Genomic DNA, 11190 nt, shown 5'->3' with positions numbered 1-11190 from the left:
AACTTCACATATAGAGATTTTAGTTGTAACTTAAGAATTTCTAATTTAGTATATAATTTTTTACATTTTAGTATGGGGGATATTTTTACTTCCTTCACTACTTTATATGGAGCTGGCTCCTAGCATATAAAACTAATATTGATATTATAGTCCAATATGAAATATGCATAATTTATTATATGCTCATTTGACATGTAGTGTTCGTGTGTGTATGTGTTTGCATTAATAAAAAATAAAATATTTTAGTACTAGTCATAAATAAAATATTTCTCTCCCCAGAAGGACCCCTCGGACAACAAGAAGGCCTTTGTGATCTTGCAGATTGGATGAGGTGGGAATTTGTAGTAAAATTAAAGATATTTCGACTTGGGACGCTCTCATAATTTGGAAAGTTTGGAGATGTCCCAATTCACCCCCAAAACTCCAGCACCAATGGGAAGTCCTAATACGGAATGTAAAAGGAATTGCCCCCATTTCAGTCACCTCGCAAGATCAGAGAACATGGAGAATAAACTCATATCAAGGATATACTATCAAAGCGAGCTATGGAATACTGCTCAAAAGGCTTCCCCATATAGCTCCTAATAATATCTGGAGGAAAATATAACATACTGATAGAAACCCAAAAATTAACTTGTTTTATTGGGACTTAGTTCACCAAAAAAATTAACTGTCAAGAATCTTAGAAAAAGGAGCATTCAAGGCTCCTCAAGATGTGTACTATGTAAAGAATTGGAGGAGAATATCCCACACTTATTTATATAGTGCCCCTCTTCTTTGGAAGTATAACAAGATTCATTTGCAAATATAATTTATATAGATGGCATTTCGGGAACACGGGACAAAATGTTTGAAACGTGGCGCACTAAAATCCCTTGGCCAAGGAAGGCACATTCCCTTACAGTTAGGTGTTGGGAAGCACTCCCTAAATACATTTTCTAATCAATATGGATCGTCAGGAACAAAGCCATATTCAAAGGAGAACAACTTGATCTCACCAGGGTGGCACATAAGGAAACAAGTATATTATTTGAGGTAGTCATAGTTCGTGGATATAATGAATCCAATATGGAAAGTCTAAATCTAGTGGAAAAGGAACGGATTAGAGTGGTCAAGTTGTCAGATCATGATAGAAGCTTCAAACTTCAACCAGCCAGTCAAAAGAATTTTTGAATTCGACAAAACCAACAGGGGCTCCAATAGTGGTGTAAAGAAAGGAATCAATATTCTCTATTCTTTAATGGAGCCTCGAAAGGAAATTCGGGGGTGGCAGGAGTGGGATGGGTTATCCTTTTCCCTAACAATCAAACAAAGAACCAATATGATCTGGGGGCCTGGGTATAGCATCCAATAATCAATATGAATTCCTAGGGCTTTGGTAGGGACTGGAAATAGCAATTGAAAATAAAATTTCCAAAATCTCAGTGTTTGGAGACTCTATGATAGTGATTCGTCAGGTGTGGAAAGCTAGAGGACCACAAAATCAAGCCATTCCCCCTATTATTCAAAGAATTGCATTGCAAATACTAAATATTTAAACAAATTGATTTTTATCATGTTTATAGAAATTTGAATGAAAAACCAGACTCCCTAGTGAATAGAGGTGCCATCATGGAGCAAGGGATCCTAGAAGTGGATCACTGAATATTAAATGTCCCTCTTCCATGAATCATACAGAAAATGAAGGGCATAAAATATAGTTATAAATGTTATACATGAAAGAAGGGCCAAGTTAGTAATAGGAAGAAACAAGGAGTCGCATATCTCCTGGAAAAATGGATCAAAATCAGCCATATGGTGATAGCAAGGATGGAAGGGTGGCTGACATTTCGTATCGAACCATGCAAATCAAAAGGAATGAACCCTTGTCTTTTTCGTCTTAACATCTGGCATTGAGTGGAAATTGCATGTGAGAAGAGGAGGCCTTATATTTTAATTAACTAAGGAATGAAAGTGCTCACACAAGCGATTAGTACCTCGGCTTTGATATTGCATCCAATCCAGCATAGTTTGGAATTAATGTACCCTCCTCTTTGTATCCTTTGATCGTTAAACCAATAAATCATATAAGGTACTAAGATGGATTTGGAAGCATTCTAATTTAATGCTTCAGGACGAAGGGACAGACGCATTCAAGGTTCTTCTACTCACGCTTTCCATTATGAAACTACTTAATTCAAGTGTAGAGGTGGTTGTTATTCCCAGGGATTAGGAGCGTGGAGCAGCATAGTTGCACCATGGCAGAGTTTGAAACATCAATTCGTGAGGAGGAATAGGCACAGTTGAACCAACTCCTAACTAAATTATCAAAGACACTCAAGGTTTTGTTGAAAGTGTTGAATTATAAAGGAACTATGGAAGAAAAGGAGATGGAAACCTTTCATTTGTTAATTTATACCAAGTTTATATTGTTGCAGAATAAATTGGAGATGTTCCAGGAAGAGGTTTGTTCCCAGTGGAAATTATGGGCAATAAAGTAGATGAAATTAAGGGAAACTCTACCCGTGGTGTTCAATCTACCAAGGAGGAAGTAGGGACCATTGTGGAGCATCAATAGACAAATGAAAGTGTGTCTCAAGAGGAAGATAGAGCAAACAAATAATAACACACTCAAGACTGAGATGCATCAGTTGAAGCATGGACCTCCTTTGTTAGATCATTTTTATAATTTGAATTTTACTGATGTTATGTAGATACAAGCTCTTGTTAGGCAGCGTTTGTAAGGTTTATAGTAGGAACCTTTTGGAACTATAGGAAAAAATAGCCATACTATGGGCTTCTAAAATCAGTTTAATCCTTGAAAATGAAGACTTATGTATGGGTTTTGGCATTGAAACTAGCTCTTTATATTAATGCAAAACCTACTTGCTCTTTTGGGGCAAAAAAAAATCAAAGTTCATATTAAATAATAAAATTGTATATAACTTTATATAGAGAAAGATCAAATAATTGAAATTAAAAAGTTTCTTATCTTTGCACTTTTCATTGTGAGAGAGACGTGTAATTTAATCATTTCATAGAGTGAATATGTGAAATTGAAAAAAAATATTTCAATGTGCACACTAAATAAAATATTTCAACATATATATATGTGTGTGTGTGTGTGTGTGTGTGTGTGTGTGTGTGTGTGTGTGTGTGTGTGTGTGTGTGAGAGAGAGAGAGAGAGAGAGTTTATTCCATTGATATGTGCTTTCTAAATCAAGTCATGAGGGAAATTTGTGATTCCTTCAATGCTTTAAAAAATGTGTTTTGTTTCGTAAAAAAGAAGCATTTTTCATGTATTTTCAGTGTGGGTCTACTCAAAAGTATGCAGCAAAGTGGGTACTCATCGGACGTGAAATTTGAGTAAACTTATAAGGAGATATGCTTAATATATAATTTTGCATCCAGCAGGTGTCTACACTTGACATTTGAGTTAACGTATAAGGAGATACGTTGAGTATACAATAGCCAAGTAGGTTTTTTTTAATTTTCTTTAAAAAAATTCACTACACTTCTTTTATTATTTTATAATTTTCTTTAGCAGACTCATTTCATACCGCAAAATTGCCCTAATGGTTTGTCCAATACTAACTAAAAACATTAATGAATTCGATTAGAATCCTTCTTGAGTCTTTGAAAAGAATGAAATTGTTCAATAATGCCAAAAGGACCCTTCTTCAAATGCTTTAACATATTGTGGGATCTAATTATTTCCAGAGATCCTACCTTGAAACCTTTGAGCATATAATAATTTCCATCATACTAAAAACTCATGTATAATTACAAGAAATCCACGGTGATGGGGACAAATGTTCTTATCCATTAAACACCTGAAACAATATGACAATAGCCCATTTCAATGCCAAATGTTTTATTTTTCGAGGAATACTCATCCATTTGAAGTTTCACATATACTAACCACCACATTTCATAGATCCCCTCATTAGCAATCGTAATATAAGAATTAACAAATGGATAATAACATGGTGTTTCTTGGGCAATGCAACAATGAATGAAATTATGGGTATTGTAAATATTTATTAATATAATGACCTTCCAATGATTAATAGATCTTACAAGATTTAATGTCTAAGGAGAAGAAATATTAATCAAAGCATGAAGCAATATTTTGGTTTTTCACTCCACTAATCACGAAGAGGAACTTCCTCATTTATGGTAGTGACTTCCTAAGAAATCCCACCATCAACTTCATCATCAAAAATGTCCTCAAAGATGACCATGAATCATTTTTGTTCCTTACACTTATGCCCTATATAATCTTTTTTCATAGTTGTAGCAGATCCCCTTGAGTCGATGCTCCACTATTATAGTGTGTGTCAACTTGTAGCCCTTGAGGCATATTATAGGTCATTGAAGAGATATTATATTTGGGTGTGGACATGGAGGAAAGTTTGGGCATTTGGATTGAGCATGGGATACGACTTGTACATGGAAAGTCAATTGAGTAGTCTCCAACCACATACTAGGATGGTTCATCTCTACTTAGGCTATAATTTCCTCCTTGAGACTAATAATGAAGCATTGCTTAAAAAACTCAACAGTTAAATTTTATGTTTCAATAGCTAAATGTTGAAAAACATCAATATATTATTCTATTGATTTTTCGTAGGTATTCTATTGGTAATTACTTATAATTATATTATCTTTAACTTCTTTCATATTTACATTAATCATCAAGAAATTACATAGAAGATCTTCAACAATAGACAGTAGGATCATAAAGAGACAACCAAACAAGAAACATAAGAGTTTACACTGGGAAAAAGCACATGCAGGAAAAATCCTTTTCCATAGAGAAATTCTTCAGTTCAACAAGAGACATACCTAGATCTTCTATTCAAACACAAGGTCAAATTGACCAGTAAAGTAGACTTGGTCAAACATGGTCCAACTATCTCTTAGTAAAGGCATAAGTCTACACAACAACCTCTTACTGATTTGACCTGCTAGGGCATAAATTTGGCATGCTTTTATAGGTCCCAAGGATTTCAGTCCTACAGCTCTATCATACCTTATAAATTTGGTCCTTCTGATCCACACATGAAAGGACAACAGCAGAGAGAATATCACACATGTGAGAGAGAGGGAGAGCTTCTTCTTTTGGTCAACTTCATCCTTCTTTCTTCCTTGTCTCCTTCACTTGATGAACAAAAGAATACTTTATTTATGGATTATATGAATTGTACCTTAGAGGAAGAGGTTGAATGCTTTATATAGTCTTCTACTAGGTCGAATGGGTGTCTCTTTGACTTCGGCTGACTTAACAAAAAGGAGGGGTTGACTTGGATTTCTTGGAGCTAAAAATTCTAAATTCTATATTCAAAGTTTCTCTTTTGAAAAGGACATGAAGAACATGTCTTAAAAATTTTCTTTTGGCAATAGCATGAAGAACATGTTTTACATTTATTACAAATACATCAAGGGCTAAAATATTAATTATCAAGACCGACCATGGCTACAAAATTCAACACTGCCTCTTAGCTAGGGAGGTATTCATAATGATTATATAAATATTATCATGTTGACAAATTTCTCTAAGAAAAGGTTATAACATTCATCATTATCAGCATCATCCAATTACCATACTCTAGTCAAACATTGTGACACATGGTAAAACTAACAACATCAATTAGTTACCATAATTTGGTCAACAACTATGACACATAGTAAACCAATAGCATCAACCAATTACCATAATTTGGTCAACAATTGTGACACATGGTAAATCTTCAACATCAACTAGTCACCAAAATTTTGTTCAGTGCCTCTGACCCATGGTATACAGACTAATCTTAGTTAACCATCATCCTGATTGATCTCTTTGACTCATGGTGAAACCATAGGGACACACTCAATTCATCTAAGTAATTTGATCCCAAATCAAAGGCCTCATTCTAGGCCATGATGTTAAAGGAGCTCATTCAACCCATCTGGAGAGTAATATGAGCCTGATGTTGATAGGCACCCACTCAATTGAGTGATTTTGGGCCTTTAGGGCCATTCTTCCAAACAACATATTTGACACAGGAAGAATTATTTTCCTTTGCCAGACCATTATCTCTAATCTAGTCATATTTGACACATGCAAAATGTTTGTCCTTTGTTGGACCATTCTCCCTAATCTAGTCATATTTGACACAGGAATAATGGTTGTCCTTGATGTTATGGTTTCATCAGTCCCTCTTTTTGAGAGAGACATAATCAATTCAAGCTTGTCCACGAAGTATACAAACTTCATCCTAGGATAGAGGATTTTTCCACAATCTACTTGACTATAGAATAGTATTGGAGCCACATAGCTTATCCTTCACTTCCTTTTGTATCATGTATTAGTATTGGATCTCATTATGCTTTGACCTATCATCATGGTTGTCACCTGCACTTGATCAAGAAAATCTTACAAGTAGCCTTTGAAGCCATATTTCTTATCAAATTTCCAATCAAGTTGCAATACGTTGAACATCTACAATATTGAGTGCAACAGATGTTTGCTTCCTGCTCATCCAATAAATCATCACATAGCTCAAACTAAAGCAATATTCTAGTGAATTCTTTTTGTCTTCTACACTCTGCCCAATCTAAATTTGTGAATCCCTACAACTATACTTCACTATTTGATACATAACTCAAACCATAATTGATTGTTCCATGAACAATTGTACCATGATAATACTTCAACACATGTTGAGCTTCATGCCTTAGCTCAACCATGATATGATCCGCTTCTTTCCAGTTACCTTAATTGGGTGATATTTCTAAAACAATTATTGTTGTGGCAATCTTGGTTGCTCCCTCTACCACTCTTGTTTTATAACATATCAGTTATATATCCTGTCAATCTCTATGACATTCCATCATCACAAACTCAGAATTCAACTCCCTATAAAACTAAAACAAGGCTCCTTGATTTCTCCCTATGTTACAAAAGCAAATATTTCTGCCACAACTTCTCCCTCTAACACATGAGTCCTTATACTTTCGTTGCAAACAAAACATATAGGATCAATCTTTGATTGGGCAATCCAAAAATATCAAGCCCAACATATCTACTTGTGATCATACAAATCCTTCTTCAATCATGAGATTTCTTCTTATGTACCTTAAAGTCGTGAGGTAGATCTATGTACACTTCTTCCTCAATTATTTCATTTGATAAAAATGATATTTTCATCCACCTCGTGCAATTTTCAAAGCAATGACAATATCTCTAACAGAAGTGTACTGACAACTACAGCAGACATCTTGTCATGATCCTTTCCCTCTTTCTGGTAGAACCTTCTATTCTCAACTCTCACTTTGTATTTTCTAAGCTATCATCTATTGAATGTTTCATCTTGTAGATCCATTTAGAAGATATCATTGACTTCCCCTGGCATAATCAAGGTATACTATATGCACCCTTTGAGCTTGGATATCATTCCATATAATATATTTCTTAACACAAATCGTTGATTCTAGAAAATTCCTCTTCTCACATGATTTGCTTTATTTTTCCGTTACTTCCATTTGTTGCCATAGTCTAGGCAATCTTTACTATGTACTTGCAATCCACAATAGGATGATATGGAAGAACAATTACAACCAATCAAAGGGTACAAAGACAAGAGACTAACTAATAGTAAAACAAAAACAATAGTAATAGTCAAAGATGATATATATAAAATAGTTATCTTTTGAGGATTATAGGGAAATTCCAGCTCCCTCTTAATATTAGGATTCTTGCATCCAACTTGGAAATTTATCAACCTCATCCTCATCATCGGCATCGTGTAATTTTTTACTTTCTTGAGCTAGGGTTTCTTCTTTCAGCAAAAATATTAATCTAAATCCATCTCTAGGGTTTTATCCACAAACCCTAGGGCCTTCTAGTCTACTAGGGTTTACAAACCCTATAATTTTTTTTACATATTTTGAAGGACCACCATAGTTTGTCATCTACAAAACCTAGCATATTTGGTTATTGATGATATTCTAGTAACCATGTAATCTTAGCTAACCATTAATTTTGACCCTTTCAACCCAAGTAGCTTATTCTTTATTATAAGAACACCTCCATATTTACAGATGACTCAAAAAAACTTTGATCATAACAACTCAACTAATTGTTTCATCTATGTGTTATTTCTTTATGATTTATCTAGGGTTTATAGACCCTAGGACTATCATGTCTTCCACAAGTGTTATGTTCCTCTCTTCTTAGCTTCCTCTATTTCTGGAGCAACTTTCTTGTATCAAATCAAATTGATTATATTTTAGATGGTTGGCCAAAATCAATAAGTACATCTCAGTAGTATAATGCAACTCATCATGTATGAGATACTTTCACATTAGTACATATACTTTTCTTCTGAATACATATCCCAAGGAGATTTCTTCACATGAATCCAATCCTGAAATTTATTCAAGACATTATGCTTCAGGATGACACACAATCTAGTTGTATCTCTTTTAGTAGCTTTATCTTTTCAAAATCGTGATGATGTCAAGACTTCCAGGTTTTATAAACCCTAAGTCCACATAATTTATGTGAAAAACGTCATGTTGTATACATGTATCAACAAAGTAATCGCTCCTCCAATTGTTATGTCAACAAGGTGATGGTAAGATGTCTTTAAAGAAGAGGATGAGATCATGGCATTCCATTGCCCTCTATAAATAAATAACAACCTACAGGTATCTAAAAATTGGAAAGGCTTTCTCATTATAACTCCAATCATGAGATTTTTCATTGTCATTCTGCAACAAGTAAAGTGTTGTAACATCTCGAGTATAAGCTAACTCAAGGCTTTTCTCTGTGTTTCCTTTAGAATGGAATTTCAAATGTTGCATAGATTATCATAAGATGGTGTTGAGGGATAATTTGAGTGACTAAGACTTCTTCTTAGAAAATCTGTCTCACATTTGGCCAAACAATTTCCTTACATTTTGTTATTGAAAAAGGAAATAAGGAACCTAGAGAGAGCACATCCTGAAGTAGATATTGACAATCCAATCTTTGAATTTATCACATATATAGGAGTCTAAATATGTAAGTATACTTTTTTGCAACTTTCAAAAAGTAAATAAACTAACTTGGCATCTTCCCATTCATAGATCTTCAAATATATGTAACGAACCATGCAAATATTTAGATAGACATACCATTGTACTTCCATGCCTAAACAGTGGAGAAACTAGTATAGATAAGATCTTTCTTTTGGAGAGATAATCATGCGAGTTTCCTTTTCAAAAGCATATTGTCCAATCTCGACTTAGTCTCCAGCAACATACAAGGATTCTTTTGGCCAACTTCTAAGGCCTCTGAAACAACAGTAGCAATAGGAGTAAATAGGGCTTTCTAAGGGAACTAGTTCTATTCAAGAGGAGTATTTTCCATAACATTATTATGATGTCAAACAATTCTTCTAGATCGTAAGGCAGACAACTTTGATTTGAGAGAGTAATTCAGAAGATATCAGACTCCTCTTCTAGATGAGTTGAGTCTAGTATTTAATAGAATTTGGATCCTTAAAAAAATAAGATTTGTTTCCATATACTTCAATATTTAATAAGAAAATTTTGTCAAACATCCTTAGCCCTCCTTATCAAACTTTCCTTATCCATTTGCGGTCATATTCGACAACTGCAACCATATTTGGTCTATGGGGTATTTTAAACTTCTGAGGTACTTCAGACTGAGGTCTAGCCTCAAATAATCTCATCCTTCATGTAACCAACTCTCTTGACCACTTGAGGTTAAATTCATATTACTCCTTTTTGAGTAATACTTCCTAAATTTTTAAATTCCTAATATTACAAATTATGTAGAAATTTTGCTTCCAATGTTGCACAATCTATGGTTTGCAAGGAGAAGCTAAAGTTTGTAGGGTCCTAAGTGTTATAAAATTATAAAGGCATAAATATTTTCTTTATATAGATAGTTACTTGTGATATTATTATTTTTTTCTTATTTTCCTCTTTTATCATTTAGCTCGTCAAGAAATTACCAAAACAACAACACAAAGATCACAGACACTAGATGTAGGTGGATAGTCAGGGAAAAACCCTTGTCTAGGGGAAAGCCCAGTCAACAACTCTTGCCTAATAATTTCGCAAGATGATCCAAGACTCTTGACCTAGACACAGACTTCCTCCACACCAAGTCAGCCTTTTCTTCCTTATGCAGATGATAACCCTTTCAACAATAACTTCGACCTAGCAGCAACAGAACTTCGATCCACCAACAACTTCGACCCAGCAGTTAGCCCAGCAACAACTTTAACCCAGCAGTATCCTCATCCTTCCAAAAAATATCCCAGTAAATCCACACAAGTGAGAGAGAAACAAACACAAAAACTTTTATCTTCCTTCTTGCAGAAACTTCGCACTTTTTCTGCTCTTCTTCTCTTAGATATCGAACTTGTGAGTGTGAGTACTCCAAATGAATTCAAACAACTTGTATATATATGCTTCTGGTGAGGTCGAATTACCTTGTTTGAGGCCGACTTGATCTCCTTGACGTCGACTTGGTGTGGAGGTGACAAACACCTTATTTAACTCAATAATTAATATTTTTACATGATCCAAAATCCCAAGAAGGGTCTTTTAGATGGACAATGACTTTAACGACTCGGAATAAATCCTAGAAGTCCTCAATGGAAAAATTGACCTAAAACATGATGACCCAAGCATGAAACCCATGCTTTTATAAGTCATATTAAAAAATTATTTTTCCTTCTTTTAATAAATACATTTCATTATGACTCAAATATAATTTATGAAGACCAGACCTAGTTATATTCCTCAACGCTCCCTCTTAACTAGGGAGGTATTCATACTTACATATACAAGTACATGGAAGATATCAAAACACATGAACCATGAATGTTTTAGGCACTTACGATGCCACAGAGTAGATTCTTGACCAAGGTAATTTATCCGAGTGGGACTAAGCTGGACTAAAGTTTTCAGCCAGTCTAGGTACCATCAAGATTACTTGCTGACCATCAACCCAGGGATCTAGGTGTGTATCCAAGGTCAGAGCTCCAATACCAACACCACCATCCCTCTTCTAGATCTAGACATCAACACATATCCCGGCCAGATGTCCTCCTAGGAATTTTACACACACAATGCCTCAACACATTAAATCTCTCTAAACGCGAGCATGCTTTTCAAAAAACTTTGAGAGATTTACATGAACATTCG

This window comes from Pinus tabuliformis, chromosome 5_2, assembly GCF_031772625.1.
Source record: "Pinus tabuliformis cultivar Carrire ecotype Pingquan chromosome 5_2, CPIR1, whole genome shotgun sequence".
NCBI lineage: Eukaryota > Viridiplantae > Streptophyta > Pinopsida > Pinales > Pinaceae > Pinus > Pinus tabuliformis.
Note: the sequence above shows the minus strand (reverse complement) of the source record.